This window comes from Papaver somniferum, chromosome 7 (assembly GCF_003573695.1).
Source record: "Papaver somniferum cultivar HN1 chromosome 7, ASM357369v1, whole genome shotgun sequence".
In the NCBI taxonomy this organism is placed as follows: domain Eukaryota; kingdom Viridiplantae; phylum Streptophyta; class Magnoliopsida; order Ranunculales; family Papaveraceae; genus Papaver; species Papaver somniferum.
This window is the reverse complement of record NC_039364.1, coordinates 27214834-27232599: the sequence shown is the minus strand read 5'-3', so window position 1 is coordinate 27232599 and position 17766 is coordinate 27214834. Positions and strand designations below refer to the sequence as shown.

Below are 17766 nucleotides of genomic sequence, written 5' to 3'. Positions count from 1 at the left end.
AAGGTCTTAAACGTGTTTGCCTGCTTTGATAGCAATTGAAAAACGGGAGTCTAACAACCTCACCCAATATCTCATTTAGGATACCTAAATCCAATATAATTCCAAGAGGATCAACTAGACAGTCAGATTCAATCAATGGAAATATATCCAAGAGTCGTATTATGTTTCACTATGTAATCAGCAAATCAAACAGATAGAAATCCGCGAGCCTGATTATTATGTGAAACAACTTGAACGGTACCAAAGACCAATGTTCAAGTGTCAATCAATTAATATCAACAACCAAAGTTTTGATTATTTAATTGACTGAATTACGCACAACCTGTGATATTTCAACTATATAAACAAATATAATGCGGAAAAGAAATAACAGAGACACCGGAAGTTTTCTTAACGAGGAAACTGCAAATGCAGAAAAACCTCGGACCTAGTCCAGATTTGAATACCACATTGTATTAAGCCGCTACAGACACTATCCTACTCCAAGTTAACTTCGGAGTAGTTGAGCCCCAACCAATCTCACACTGATCAAGGTACAGTCGCGTTCCTTACGCCTCTGAATCTCGGCAGGACTCTGCGCACTTGATTCCCTTAGCTGATCTCACCCACAACTAAGAGTTTCTACAACCCAAAGTCGAAGACTTGATAAACCAATTTGTCTCACACAGAAAATCTATTGAATAGATAAATCTGTCTCGCAAAGAAATACCTATGAGTTTTGTTCCGTCTTTTGATAAATCAAGGTGAACAGGAACCAATTGATACACCGGTCTTATATTCCCGAAGAACAACCTAGTAATACCAATCACCTCACAATAATATTAATCGTATGGTAGCGAAACAAGATATTGTGGAATCACAAACGATGAGACGCAAATGTTTGTGACTAGTTTTTTATCTTGCCTATTGGAGATTAAATCTCAAGCAAATCTTAGAGAAGATAGTACTCAATACGATAGAAAACAGCAAGGTCTAAACACACAACTACAGAGAAAATAGTTGGGTTTGGCTTCACAATCCCAATGAAGTCTTCAAGTCGTTAACCTATAGGGTTTTGGAAAAACCTAAGGTTAAAGGAGAATCGACTATAGTCGCAACTAGTATCACACATGAGGTGTGGGGATTAGGTTTCCCGTTTGCTAGAGTTCTCCCTTATATAGTCTTTAAATCAGGGTTTGCAATCAATGCTACCTTGGTAACAAAGCATTCAATATTTACCGTTAGATGAAAACTTGATTAGACTCAAGCTAGTATCTTTCAACCGTTAGATTGAACTTAGATTGTTACACACAAATAAAAAGTGACTTTATTTAGATATGAGTAACCGTACCTAAACGTGTGCACCTTGTTGGCTCAACAATGGTTAACCGAAGTTAGCCATATGAACACTTTCATATCAACCTTATTCATCTTAACTATAACTTGTTCAAATGACTCAAATGAAACTAGTTCTATAGTTGTTGAATTGTTCATATTCTCATAGAAGTATACAAGACACAATTGAAACAAAATCGATTTTGATTCATTCGAATCAATTCATGAACATTATAGCCACGGTTTGCAAAAGATTGCTTTCCTTAATATATAAATGTATTAGTTCATGAACAAACTGATTTTAGAACATAACCTACTCAAGTATGCAAACGGGTATGCATACCTAAGTGGTCGGACTAAAAGTTTGGGTTCGCGAGTATGCGAACGGGTACGCATACCTCCAAACTCAGTTGAATTTCCGGACATGAACTTCACGCCAGAACGCATACGGGTATGCATACTAAGTTCCCGGACTTTCATTAACCAACCAGTACGCATACGGGCATGCATACTATGGTTTCCAGACTTGAAATAACATGCAACAGTTTAGCATACAAGTATGCATACGGTGTTATATCCAATCATGATTAATTATTCTAAACTCCCATTTCAATCATTGAAACATTCTTAGAAGACGACAATATCTGTCTCACAAAAACTATTAGCTTCAAAGCAATTTTCAAGTGATCGAATTATGAATACGAAACATTCCGAGTCTACATCAAATGACTGTCTCACACAAATCATGTAAGATGTTACCAGGCGATTTTCACATGATCATCTTTTGACTTTCGCCAAGAATATAAGATGAACTTGGTTAAAGAGAAAGCTACACATATTTTGAGAAATATATAAGCGAGTTAAACTGATCGTTGTCGTATGCGTCAAAAATAAATTACTTTCTCACTATTCAAAATATATAATATAGTAAGGGTAAGAAAGGATCGTTCCCACAGAGAGGACTAGGTTGTCAATATTTTTCGGTTTCCTATATAAAACAATGGGGGGATTTTCTGATTTTTATAAACTAAGTCATTCTAAAAACAAATAAAGCAAAGCAAACACTCAAATCAAGATGTAAAGATATTGGTTAAGGATTTCGTTTTCATTCACTAACATGTTCTTGTCTTAATAACTAGAATTGATATTTAATCTCTCATTTTCAAAACCCCTAGAATACCTTGTCGAAAGGATATCCCGCTAATTTCCTCTTGTCATCAACAAACACATTAAAAGATGCGAATATGAATTCTCTCTAAAAGAATAATCTAACACCTTGCGCTAATCAAGTTCAATTCCCATGGAGCATTAAGATTCATGAAATAAGGTTAATCAATGCAACTGAAATACATTGCGCAAACAATTTAACAAAGGTCACGATTCACATATGATTATTAGGATGCATCACTACAAACAATAACCATATTTGTGCTACTTGTATTCAAAGATTTTCGCTTGATGAATAACCCTAAATTAGCTCTAGATATGAATATAAGTTCTACCAATTTGCAACTTGACAAAACAAATACTCAATCATGTTATAATACGCCAATCATATAACTATATTTCCAGAGAATCATGAACGATATGTATGAAACAAAACTAATATATTGAATCAAAGAACCATGTCATGTGAAATCCAACTAATCCATAACCAAAAAAAAATTAAGTACTCATGTTCATGGAGTTCATAACAAGAAGAAAAAGAAAAGCTTTCATGTTTCTAAATCCTATAACAAAAGTAGAAGAGAAGAGAAGATAAGATCCAATAGAATATGAGACCCTTATAACTTTCTCTCCTTCCCTGATTTTCACTTAGGTCGCACCATCTTCTGCCAAAAGCCCGCTCCTAAAACACCCATCAGCCAAGCCCAGATCCAAGTCCATCTAACCAGATCACCTGTCTCATTGGATTGAGTCAACTCGGTTCAACTGTCAGTCCCATGGAACTGACAGTGTACTCTGTTGAAGCATTCTAACCTTCAATGACACCTTCATGCCACAGCAACAGTGATATCTTCCCTGCACATTACATCCATCCATTCAATCATTAGCAGCAACTCCATTTCAGTTTCTTGGTTCAATTGCAACCAAGCTCAATCGACCCTGCAGCTCCCACTTCAACACACTTACAACTGCACCTGCAATTTCACTAGCACCAGTGGCTTCAATACCAGTACTATCTCAACTCCAACAACATCAGATTCACTTCCTTGAGCCAATAACCTTCCAACACCTCCCATGCCTCGTAACTCTGTATCATAACTTCTCATTGCATTACCAACTGCAACTCCAGTGACTCAGCTTCTCTGCTTTGGCTACAACAGCACTTCTTCCAATACCTTGTTCTTTTGCATACAACAGCAAGACTACCCTTCTATTCCTGAAATTTCCTATAGCTCACATAACCATTCCTTCAGATCCCACCTGCAGCACAACCCATGGCAGCAACATTGGTTTACTGGTAGCAACTTCAACTCTTTCTCTGCACCTTCATCGCACCTACTCAGCTTACAGGCCTCCACCCTTCAGTAACACAACCACCAGAACCAGTTTGCATCTCTCAGTTCACCTCAAACCAACTGCTTATCATTAACCCTGCAACCTCATCTGCAGTTCACTTCACAACCCTAGCCACTGCCATTTGCTCATCTTCCCATCCATTTTAGCTCCTCTGAATCTCCTCATGACAACCACACAATCATCACCAAACTCCATTTAGTGGTTACAATCATTGCAGCATCACCTGTAACTCCAGCTGCACCAACTCAACCACCACGACTACTTCGGCTTTGCTTCCACCTTCCTTAACTTAACAGTCTCATCATTTGCCACAAACCCATCTAAACCTTGAGCTCAAATCTGAACCCTAACCTGCAACCAACAGCACAACTCTTTGCCTTAAGCCATTCTACGACAGCAACAACCATGGCAGCTTCATCTCAGATACCACCAACTAACCCTTAATCTCAATTAAGCCACCACCAGATCGATCTCCATTTCATAGACTTTCAATTCCTCAGCTCAAGAAATCCAAATCCAACCCTCCAGTTCAAGCTTCTCATCTAGACCCATTTGTAGCTTTCGCATCCACCCGAAGTCTCCTGAACCAACAACAACAGCAAAATCGAACCTAAAATCCCATGAATCTCTTCTGATTTCTCTGAATTTCACGCACTCGAACCCATCTGCTCACTGCTTCCATCGATGTCAAACCCTTAACAATTTCTTTGCATCAATCTGCAGCTGCTCGAACTCAAAACCCATCTGAATCCTTGCAACATCTCTACATCAATTTCTTTCACTGATTCTCCGACCAATTAATAAGCAACCGTCTCTCTCTGAATAACTCACTCATATCTCTGAATTTTTGTGGCTCTCAGACACACAGCAGCCGCCGAGAAGAATGAGATAAAGAATGATTCTCTCTGAATATGAGCGTGTAAAGGAAGTTGTTATCGGCACCCAGTTGTTGGATAAGGGCAATCCGGAAATATTATGCTTGTCAGTTCCAAATAACCGCCAGCTTAAATCTTTGTTCCACTCAACTGTCAGTTCTCGGGAACTGACAATACATTTTTCACCTCCTTCTTGCGCAACCTAGCCCGCTCCAAGTATCCCTCGCCTGTGAATTGACCTTTTTGCTCATTACACTCCAAATAGACGTTTTCTCCTTCTCTTGCTCATAATGACTTCGTTGCACCTAATAAACTCAAAACCAAACATAAGATACATAATTCACACAAAAACTCGCAAAGAAAGTATAAACAATAGATAAATATTAAGGCGTTTACGACACGTATCAAATTCCCCCATACTTAAACTTTGCTAGTCCTCGAGCAAATTAAACAAAACAATTCTAAAACATACATACAACTCCGTATCGTCGAGGCTACGGTCACACTTAGCATGTATAACAAGCCTTTAAACCCCTAGGTGTCCCTAGTGGACGAGTTATAGTCTTGTGAGGGTTTACAAGAGGTATACCCACAAAACATACTTTTCCAACTTACAAGTTCTTCGAAATGATAGCATCCAACGCGCTAAGAAGACATAGAGATTCTGCACACTAGTCATAAGAAGTTAGACACATATATGAACATAATCTCATTCTTAAAAGTTGAGAAAGAAATAACCATCCCTTATCGAAAGAAATTCGGGTTTGGAGTGATCGAAAGTCTCGACTCTGCCTCACAAGAAAGGGTTTTATGAAGTTGCTCTCAACAATAAATAGCTTTTTATGGGTCACACATGTGTCCAGGTAGGAATGAAGAGAGAATCCTGCGACACATTGAATAGTAGGAAGGTAAAACCCTCCGAATTGTTTTGAAAACCCACATGTTTTATTCATTTTGAAAACCCTTTTTTCTGACGATCTCTAAGAAAAGAAATCAACCACTTAACGAAGGTGGGAATATGCTTACTTACCTCGTTATCCGTTCGACGTGAAGTTAGCACCACTCTCACAACATCCATAGAAACGTCTTCAGTCTTCAATCCTTGTCTTCACCTCCGTCTTCGGTCTTCAACTAGTGATGATGAAATCTTGAACTTCGTAGAATCTTGACAATATGATTATAGATGGGGAAAAACGATTTGCTGGTTTTTAAGGAATTGAGGAGACGACCGTACGGAGGAGACTCCTCGAACCGAGAGAAATGTTAAACCTCACACATATGCACCGCTGCAAAGGGGGTGCTTTAGATTCGAGATATCAATCTGTAGTACTCCGGCCTAAATCAAGACAATGACCGTTCCAGAGTAAATTCGGTCACAAGAGAGGATGGGTTGATCTGTAGGAGGAAATCTGGGAAATGTGTGGAATCAATGGTGAATTCTGAATATGATAAGCTCTGAATGATTGAAATTGCTCAATTGAGAGTAGTTTCTCAATTGATGAGTTTATGATCTCGTGTTGTCGATGAGACTTGAGATTGATGATACTGTTGATGTTGATGATTCAATCATGATTCAGAGACTTATTTATATTGCTGGAATTTTAGACACCATGATTCAGTGAAGTGTGACAGTTGATGGGATGAAAGAGTGGGAAATGGAAATCGTGTTTGAGACTAGTTGCTCATCGTGTGATGACTTGGTCGATTTTCTATCCACTATTTTGTGAACTCCTTCAACTGATTGCACGACTTGCTCACATTCCAACGTGTGTATGAACACACGTGCCGTAGACCGCCAGACCAAAACCCTAGTTGATATCCCCCAAGTGACACGATTGATGTCTCGTGTGATCGTGGAGTCTGTAGGGCAGACGTGATTTTAGTTAGTCAGTTGTTGACTTCATGGGACGATGAGTCCATGTATTTGATGAGTTGAACATGAAATGTTATGAGATTCATGACCTTAAACGTGTCTGTTGATACAGAGGTATAATTCTCATGATGAGGTGAGCAAGTATTGCTCGTTCGATGAATTGTCGAATATTGGTTGATTGTTGAACCAATATTCCTTGGTTTGAGCAAATATTGATCATTCGAGCAAGTGTTACTCATCTGATGATGACCAAAAATATTAATTAAAGTACTGGTGTAGAACCGAGCATAATTTAATAATATTAATGACCATGAGGTCGTCATATAATTATTAAGGTTGGAGTCTGGAAGCATGGTCCTTGGACTCAGAAACCCTAATTTGGTCGATTGATGATCAATTCATGATTTGTTAGAAATTTAACCATGAAACGAAGAAAGGAGCGACTACATGGGACCGTGGATCAACCATGTAGTGTCTATATGCTCACGTGAGCAAATACGAAGAACTCCTGAAGAGTTGACGATTTGTTGGTGAAAGAATGATTAAATGCTGGTTTAATCATTTATTCGAAAATGCTCGTCTGAGCCTTAGGTGAGAAAACCTAATTAATTATGACGGAGTGAGGGACCGACCATGGGGTCATGAAACCGTCCCTGGGTAGTCACGTGACCGCCTGATGATCACTTCATGAAAATCCAAAGTGTTTGGAAGAGTCTTGGACCTAATACGTGCAATTGTGCAAATTAGGTCAAAACTATGAAACTTGATGGGACCGGCTTCTGTAAGCCAAAGAGCCAATCTTGGTCGGTCAAGATAGCGCGCTCGTGTCCCCAAGGCGTACGCGTCTCAGTCCTGAGAATTTTGATATTTTCTGGCGTGCAATTGAGCATCCATTCGAGAAAATATGCCAAAATTAGGGTTTCGACGAAACTGAGGAAAACACCATGAGATGATGGAAAATAATTATAAAATAAGGAATAAGGAGGCGTGGGACCGCCCAGGCCAAGGCATGGTCCGCCGGTCGTGACCACGGTCCCGTGATGCCATTTCCTTAATTTTATAATATTTTTGATGATTTTATGAAGAATTTTAAGAAATTTGATGAATTTAGGGAGTTTCCATGAATTGAAGGAGTTTTCATGAGTTCAAGGAAGCAAAAAATATTAAAATAATAAAAACACGGGCTTGTGGGACCGTGGGGGCGTGGCCGGCCGGCTAGGGGCCCGGTCCCATGAGTTTTCATAATTTTTTATATTTTTTAAGTATTTTTCACGATTTGAGGGAATTTTTCCTAATTTGAGAGAAATACCATGAAATCAAGGAATTTGATAAATTCAAGGAAAAATAAAATAAAATAATAAAACAAGGGGCGTGTGGGACCGGTAGGGCATGGCCGGACGGCTAGTGGCCCGGTCCCACAAGTTTTCATAATTTTATTTATTATTTGATGATTTGTGCAAAATACCATGAAATCAATGAGTTTTTTCATGAAACTAGAGAAATAATAATAATAATAATAATAAAATAATGAGGAACCGTGAGGTGTGGGGCCGGCTGGGACCAAGGCATGGCCGGTTGGCCAGCGGTCACCCCCCACACTTCTTTCCTTAATTTTATATTATTTTTTACAAATTTATGAAAATACCATGAAACCGAGGAGTTTCCTCGAGACGAAGGAGATTTGATAAAATGAGAAAATTTTCATCAAATCATGGAAAATAATAAAAATGCATTAAAAATATAAAACTGGCGTGGGATTGACCACGACACGGTCGGTCGGTCGTGTGTCAGTGCTCCCAGCACCCTGGTCAATATTTTTAATTATTTGTATTTTCTTCCCTATTTTGCATAGGTTCATCGTTTCGTTGTATTTTGAAATACTCGTTCGTGTGGTGACTATTAGTGTATCGTCGTTGAATACACTTTCACCATTTGAATCGGGACTTACTTAGAGGTAGCTCAGACGCCCGGTTGTTGATTATTTATTACTAATTTTGGAATTCAGTTGAGAATAATTCACAAAACTGAGTAATAAGATGTTTATTATTAATTCATAGGATCAGCTGAGGATTCGACTACGAATTCAGAATAATAAAGTGAGCATTACCATTCCATGGGATCGTAGATTCGACCATAGAATCAGAGTAATTAAGTTTTATCTATTACCATTTATGAGACCAGTTGTGGATTCGATCATGAAATCGGAGTAATGAGATAATATAGTTATTGTTATTCTATGAGATCAAGCCATGGATTCGATCATAAAATCAGAACAATTGTTTATTGCCATTCCATGGGACCGGTCGTGGATTCGACCATGGAATATGAGCAATTGTTATTGTCATTCCATGGGACCAGTCGTGGATTCGACCATGGAATAGGAGCAATTGTTATTGTCATTCCATGGGACCAGTCGTGGATTCGACCATGGAATAGGAGCAATAATAGATTATTCTGGGAATTCAGTAGTGAATGTCACAGCATAATTAATCTTAATTAGGAATAATTAACTTTGTGGCTCTATACTAGCAGAGCAAGCTGTCTAGGAGCATTAATTATCCCGATATGAGCTTGTCGGTAAGTCATATCCTTTATATAGTCAGGGTAAACTCGTTGTTTGTTCCCGAAGACGTTATCGTTCTGTACTAGAAGAGCAAGCTGTCTAGGAGCCGTTCATCTCGTGATACTATATAGAAATAATCACTGAAAGTGTTCAGTATTCATGAGATATGCCGTTTTCCAGTCGTGAGACTACATATCTACATGTACTCCGAGAGAAAGTACTCTCCGTTGAGAATTCGATGAGAGACCCGTGTCTCAATACTCACGTCTGATTGCTGGATCAGAGATTCGTATAATTATGAGTTTACGATTTTAGCCCTTGTCGAAAATCCACCATCTACAATGATTTTTTCCTCAAATTCCTTATTGCTTGAAACTTCATTATGGATATTTCTTCTTCCATTGGCTTTATTGAAAGAATACAAAACTAAAAATGAACTATACATCCAAAATATGATGCAATGATTTTTTTTTTTTTTTTTGTTCTTTTTTTTTGATATGCAAGATAAATAAAGTAAATACAAAAAGAAAACAAACAAAATATTAAAACTAATGATGAACCCAATGAATTTTCTCTTGTCCTTTTTTTCTTTTCTTTTTGTAACTAGGGACCTAGCATAATGATGACCAAGTCCTTTTTTTTTAATTTTTTTTTATTGAGACAAGAGAAATAAACATAAACTGAAAATAAAAATAAAAATGCAAGTACAAAGGCCATGGTGTAAGTACTTTATCGCTTAATTCTTCACAACTTGTATGTCTCGATATCATAAACTTCTTGAATTCTCATCTTGAAAATCTTCGCTCTTGTACATAAATCTTCAACTTGTAAAAATTCTGCTCCTTGTCTTGTTGCTTTACTTGAATCTGAAATCTGCTCATTTCTGTACCGTTGCTTGTAAACCTTGAACGTCTTCAACTTTCCTTCGAATTTGTGATGCTCCTCTTGTTGATGATGATGGTGTTTATATGGACCTGTTGGTGTAGAGAGAGATAAAGTGGATGGTGATAACTGCGAACAAGATTACAAGTGGTATGTAAGTTAGCAATATGGTGTCACCATCATGATTTATAAAATAACACTCAAGAGATCAAAATAGTGCTTATATTGGTGGGAGGTTGGGTAGCTCACCATTCTACCTGGAGTGTACGTACGGTGACACTCTAAAAGCACAAATTTAGACAGGTACAAAGAAGTGAAGGTCGGTGCCTCTCATGATGTAACATGGGTAGTCTCCACTATAAGGGACCACAACTCTAATACCGAATTCAGTCTGCACCTCATTTGCCACTGGCATGGTTAAATCCAACTTTAACTCTCATACAAGTAAGAAACCTGATCACGTTCTCTGTCATCTCTAAGTTCAGTCACTCTTATGAGAAATCTCGATGTAATCTTAGCGACATGTATACTATTTGACTCTAAACTAACTACAAGTTGGAGTTTTTTATTCACTAATTTACACAAAAGTTGAAAATTTTGAAAATTTTACAATGCAAATGCTTAACCACTCCTCCACACTTAAGCTTTACATTGTCCTCAATGTAAATTGAATCGTCCAAAGAAAGTCAAGGTGGGAAATCTTATAATGATATGCGACAAGTCATAAAAAGTAAAAACAAGACAAGACAAGAAAATAAATAAAAACAAGACAAGAAATATTAAAAGATAAGAGATACAAAACTAGTGGGTTGCCTCCCATGCAGCGCTTGGTTTAAAGTCTTCAGCCCGACTTGCAAGACGAATTCCCCATACACCAATAATCTGAAAAGTTGGGGATCCTTCCATATAACCTGTTTTGCAAATATTAACTTCACACAAATATTAGTACGATAAAACAAAAATGAAGCTATTAACCGATAGAAGTTTCCCCCACACTTATTCTTGTTTACACTTGGAAGTGTATACAGAACAGAAAAATTAGGAACTTCTATGGTTTCTTCTTTGCAAACATCCGTAGTATGAGAATCAAATGTTTCTAATGGAGGATATCAAGAAACAAAGTCATTTAACAATATTCTGGAAGCACATACATTCAATCCAATAAGAGGTAAGGGAGAAGGATTAATAGGCAAAGGGTTAGACAAACCTTGCAACTCTTGTGTTATGGTATCCTCTTCATCCTTAAAGAATTCACATGAATTACTTATCTCTTGCATATCGTGGTCCTCTATCAAACCTTGCAACCATTCTTCGTCCGTTTCTGCCTTAACCAAAGTCTCAACATCAACATCTTCATTACAATCCTTTGCAAGCTCAATTGGGTCTTCCACAATATTTGTCATAATGGTCTCATTCTCAACGTACTCCTCTTTATTAGACTCAAATCTTGTTGTAAGGAAATTCTGTAAAATACTAGTTTCATCATACTCGTGTACCTTTTGAATAGGTGCTTGATCATTATAAAGATCAAGAGTTGATTCAACTACACTAATGTCATCAAATATCTCCAAAGATTGGTCCTTTTCAACACAATCATCTTCATTTTCAGACTCACCATAATAAGAATCTTCATCGGTTTCCCATCCTTTATCACGATGTCGTTTAAGTTCATATGAATGGTCCTACTAATTTCTGCGACAAGCTCTTCCGAGGTTCCCTCATCTTCCAACTTATATAGTTTCTGTGCAAGTTTCCTGACGTTCACACGCTTACCACCATTGACTACAATAGGTTCTCTTTCCCATGACTCTTCCCTTTGAATGGGTGAATGATCATAACTACGATCCGGAGTCAGGTAAGAAAAAGTGTTGCAGAGATTGGTTTGTGCGATGTTCAGTCCATTTATAGCATTCATACATCTCGGATAAAGCAAATTGGAAGTATAATTGTCCCACCTAGGTGCTTGACTTACATACCCACTGCAAGGTTGTTGTTGGTATGTATGAAAATCACTATAAGCTCTTGGATATTGATCATAGCCAATAAATTGGTTGCGATTGTATTCCGTACATGGTGGGCAATCGTCATAGTGTTGAGGAGGTTGAAAACCGTATCCATTGCTCCAGTATGCTCCTTTCATGTGACAATAAGTACCTGAAACAAGAGTTCTCAAAACTACGTCAAAACCAGAAAATAATAAAAACTAAAAACAAAACTAAAAATAAGCAACCAAAAAGAAGTGACAACCGCTGCCTCCCCGGCAGCGGGGCCAATATTTGATCGCTGTCGTATGCGTGAAAAATAAATTACTTTCTCAGTACTCAAAATATATAATATAGCAAGGGTAAGAAAGGATCGTTCCCACAGAGAGGACTAGGTTGTCAATATGTTTCGGTTTCCTATATAAAACAATGGGGGGATTTTATGAATTTTATAAACTAAGTTATTCCAAAAACAAATAAAGCAAAGCAAACACTCAAATCAAGATGTAAAGATATTGGTTAAGGATTTCGTTTTCATTCACTAACATGTTCTTGTCTTAATAAATAGAATTGATATTTAATCTCTCATTATCAAAAGCCCAAGAATACCTTGTCGAAAGGATATCCCGCTAATTTCCTCTTGTCATCAACAAACACATTAAAAGATGCGAATATGAATTCTCTCTAAAATAATAACCTAATGCCTTGCGCTAATCAAATTCAACTCCCATGGAGCATTAAGATTCATGAAATAAGGTTAATCAATGCAACTGAAATACATTGCGCAAACAATTTAACAAAGGTCACGATTCACATATGATTACTAGGATGCATCACTACAACCAATAACCATATTTGTGCTACTTTTATTCAAGGATTTTCGCTTGATGAATAACCCTAAATTAGCTCTAGATATGAATATGAGTTCTACCAATTTTCAACTTGACAAAACAAATACTCAATCATGTTATAATACGTCAATCATATAACTATATTTCCAGAGAATCATGAACGATAAATATGAGACAAAACTAATATATTGAATCAAAGAACCATGTTATATGAAATCCAACTAATGCATAACCAAAAGAAAATTAAGTACTCATGCTCATGGAGTTCATAACAAGAAGAAAAAGAAAAGCTTTCATGTTTCTAAACCCTATAACAAAAGTAGAAAAGAAGATAAGATCCAATAGAATATGAGACCCTTATAAACTTTCTCTCCTTCCCTGATTTTCACTTAGGTCGCACCATCTTCTGCCAAAATCCCGCTCCTAAAACACCCATCAGCCAAGCCCAGATCCAAGTCCATCTAACCAGATCACCTGTCTCATTGGATTGAGTCAACTCGGTTCAACTGTCAGTCCCATGGAACTGACAGTGTACTCCTCTGTTGAAGCATTCTAACCTTCAATGACACCTCCATGCCACAACAACAGTGATATCTTACCTGCACATTACATCCATCCATTCAATCATTAGCAGCAACTCCATTTCAGCTTCTTGGTTCAACTGCAACCAAGCTCAATCGACCCTGCAGTTCCCACTTCAACACACTTACAACTGCACCTGCAATTTCACTAGCACTAGTGGCTTTAATACTGGTACTATCTCAAATCCAACAAAATCAGATTCACTTCCTTGAGCCAATAACCTTCTAACACCTCTCATGCCTTGTAACTCTGTATCATTACTTCTCACTGCATTACCAACTGCAACTCCAGTGACTCAGCTTCTCTGCTTTGGCTACAACATCACTTCTTCCAATACCTTGTTCTTTTGCATACAACAACAAGACTACCCTTATATTCCTGAAATTTACGATAGCTCATAGCTTCATGTCCACTGTCACTGTTGCATTTTTAACCATTCCTTCAGCTCCCACCTGCAGCACAACCCATGGCAGCAACATTGGTTTACTAGTAGCAACTTCAACTCTTTCGTTGCACCTTCATCGCACCTACTCAGCTTACAAGCCTGCACCCTTCAGTAACACAACCACCAGAACCAGTTTGCATCTCTGAGTTCACCTCAAACCGACTGCTTATCACTAACCCTGCAACCTCATCTGCAGTTCACTTCACATCCCTAGCCACTTCCATTTGCTCATCTTCCCATCCATTTTAGATCCTCTAAATATCCTCATGACAACCACACAGTCATCACCAGACTCCATTTAGTGGTTACAATTATTGCAGCATCACCTGTAACTCCAGCTGCACCAGCTCAACCACCACGACCACTTCAACGTTGCTTCCACCTTCCTTAACTCAACAGTCTCATCGATTGCCACAAACCCATCTAAACCTTGAGCTCAAATCTGAACCCTAACCTGCAACCAACAACACAGCTCTTTGCCTTAAGCCATTTTACAACAGCAACAACCATGGCAGCTTCATCTCAGATACCACCAACTAACCCTTAATCTCAATTAAGCCACCACCAGATCGATCTCCATTTCATAGACTTTCAATTCCACAGCTCAAGAACTCCAAATCCAGCCCTCAAGTTCAAGCTTCTCATCTAGACCCATTTGTAGCTTTCACATCCACCTGAAGTCTCTTGAACCAACAGCAAAATCGAACCTAAAATCCCATGAATCTCTTCTGATTTCTCTGAATTTCACGCACTCGAACCCATCTGCTCACTGCTTCCATCGATGTCAAACCCTTAACAATTTCTTTGCATCAATCTGCAGCTGCTCGAACTCAAAACCCATCTGAATCCTTGCAACATCTCTACATCAATTTCTTTCACTGATTCTCCGACCAATTAATAAGCAACCGTCTCTCTCTGAATAACTCACTCATATCTCTGAATTTTTGTGGCTCTCAGACACACAGCAGCCGCCGAGAAGAATGAGATAAAGAATGATTCTCTCTGAATATGAGCGTGTAAAGGAAGTTGTTATCGGCACCCAGTTGCTGGATAAGAGCAATCCGAAAATATTATGCTTGTCAGTTCCAAATAACCGACAGCTTAAATCTTTGTTCAACTCAACTGTCAGTTCTCGGGAACTAACAGTACATTCTTCACCTCCTTCTTGCGCAACCTAGCCCGCTCCAAGTATCTCTCGCCTGTGAATTGACCTTTTTGCTCATTACACTCCAAATAGACATTTTCTCCTTCTTTTGCTCATAATGACTTCGTTGCACCTAATAAACTCAAAACCAAACATAAGATACATAATTCACACAAAAAATCGCAAAGAAAGTATAAACAATAAATAAATATTAAGGCGTTTACAACACCTATCATAAAATCAGCTCGAAATATCAAATGTGTATAATCGAAGTCTATATAGCTATATAACTTTGTCTCAAATAGGAGATAGAGTAGATAGACTTCTGAGTGATGAGTTCAAGTTGTTGATGAAGTTCCACAAGCTCCCCTTAGTAGTTCTTCGTCTTCAATCGATGAACGCTGTGAAGTATAAAGCTCAACTACACATTCTATCCTAATCTGAGACATAACTATAAGTAGACTAGAAATCAAGACTTATAGTTTTGACAACTAAACTTGACAAACAAGCTTGAGATAGCAAAGTTTGCGAGTTCGACCGAGCAGTGCTCTAACAGCTACTACAGGGGTACTAAATTTCATGGGAAATTAAATTAGCTTTTACCCCTAGATTTGTAATTTCTCATAGAATTTAGTGCCCGCTTACAAAAATCCACATATGACTAGAATTTTTTTACGTAAAATCTCGGGAAAAGCAAAAAGAAATATTAATCTAAAATTTTTTGGAACACTAATTTTAAAATTACTTTTAAAAATAAAAATAATTGGAGGCTCTTATTATAAAAGCAAACTTTTACTTCCGACTTTTGGGATTTACTTCTACTTTTGAAGTAGCTGAAGTGCTTATGTTATTGAAACTACCCACTTGTTACCCAATGGGTGCTTGTGCTTCCGGTATTGGGCAACTACTTAAAAAGTTGATTTTCAACTTTTGAAACCACAAAGCAAGAAACTAGTATAGAATTGTGAAATAAAATAACTTCTATAAATCGCTTATGCGTCAAATAGTATATCATAAAATGTTTATAAATTGCTTATAAGTCAGGATACCAACCGCTACCTATCGATGGTGAGAGAGTACGTTGCAGGGGTTGGGATAGATATTGTTCTCATGAGTGGCAGTGAACGTTGTCGGCTGTATATTTTGAAACCGGGGACAACTCCAATCTAAGGGGGTGAGATTGTAACACCCAATATTTAGCGTTGGTTGGTCGAATGGGATATAATTAACAACATATGCTAAAACAAACACCATGCTTTCAGGGTTGACAAAAATGTTTATCGTATGCTCAGGAGTAATCCTTAGATGGGTGAACTGCTGGGAAGATGCTACTGGATAATCTTAGCGGTTCCCGTTGAAAATTTCACATTGTCGGATAACCGCAACGGCTAAGTAGGGACAGTATCAATGCAGGGCCGGATCATTACGGATAATATCAGCGCCGACGAAGGGTCGCTCATCGAGGGTGAGGGAGTACCTCAAAGGTTTGGGTCAGGTTCTGATCTCATGAGTGGTAGAATACATCAGAGATCTAGGTTTTACATTCCGGAGCCATGGACGACTCCAAATTAAAGGTGGTGGTATCATAATACCCATTTTAATATGTAAGGTTCATAAATAGAATATGAATAATGGTATATATGAACTTGACTAATAATGAGGCCTTTTCAAGATAAGGCTCCATAGTCGGCAAAAATATTTACAATTAAACATGCTCGTTCGAGAGTAATCAGAGATGAGTGACCTCTCAGGAAACATCAGATGACTTGATAACTGCAATAGTTAAGTGAAGACTATATCGGTGTAGAGTTGGGTCATATAGATGGTATTACAGTCGATATGGGTCATCGGACGAGGATGTTAAGGTACGCTTGACGGCTTGGGTTAGGTGCTTGTCTTACGAGATGCATGGAACATTAGAGACATGTAATTATACATTTTGAAACCGAAGACGACTCCAATATAAGATCATGGTATTGTTATATCTGTTAGAGCATTGCTCGGTCGAACTCGCATGCGGTTTCTATCTCAAGCATGTTTTTTAATATAAGTGATCAAAACTATAAGTCTTGATTACTAGCCTATTAGAGCTAAGGTCTTGGATTAGTATAAAAAGTGTAGTCGAGCTCAAGACTCCATGGCAATCATCTTAGAAGATGAAGGACTACTCAAGGAACTGGTGGATCTTCATCGATTAAAAGGTATGTGGAGACTTGAACTTATCTGTCACTCAAAAGTCTATTTACTATATCTCATACTCTTGAGACAAAATTCATTTTGATATATAGACTTTCATTATACACATTTGCTATTTCGAGCCGAGTTTATCTCGCCTATCTATTTCTCGAAATGTGTGTTGGTAAGCTTTCGCTTTAACCGAATCCATCTTTACCAAGTGACGAAAGTCATGTTATGTTTCAATCACTTTGAAAATTGTTCTGACGAAAAATGATCTGTGAATAACGGCTATATAACGTTCTCTGAGAATGTTTCAATGATTGAAATGAGAGTTTAGATTACATAACCATTGGTAGGATATAAGCATTGTTGTGGAAGCACATATATGCATAAGTCCTTATTCCTTGAACCAAAGTTTGCGAACTTTTTTGATAAATAGAAATGGAAGTGGCATGAGCCAAGTCCGCGAACTCAGTCCGCGAACTTGCGGAACTTCTCGGTCCGAGATTGTCTGCTGGAGTTTGTGTACTCCTTCCATGAGCTTAAGTCCGCGA

The 17766-nt window shown here is 38.0% G+C and overlaps 1 long non-coding RNA gene across 1 annotated transcript; it reads right to left on the bottom strand.

Annotated features, from left to right (window-relative positions):
- Positions 1-2944: 2944 nt before the first annotated feature.
- LOC113296786 lies at positions 2945-14855 on the bottom strand. The gene is made up of 2 exons (XR_003333125.1): positions 14598-14855; positions 2945-4447 (listed from the first exon to the last, which is right to left on the bottom strand). It is a non-coding gene; the product is annotated as an uncharacterized LOC113296786 (long non-coding RNA).
- Positions 14856-17766: the final 2911 nt, after the last annotated feature.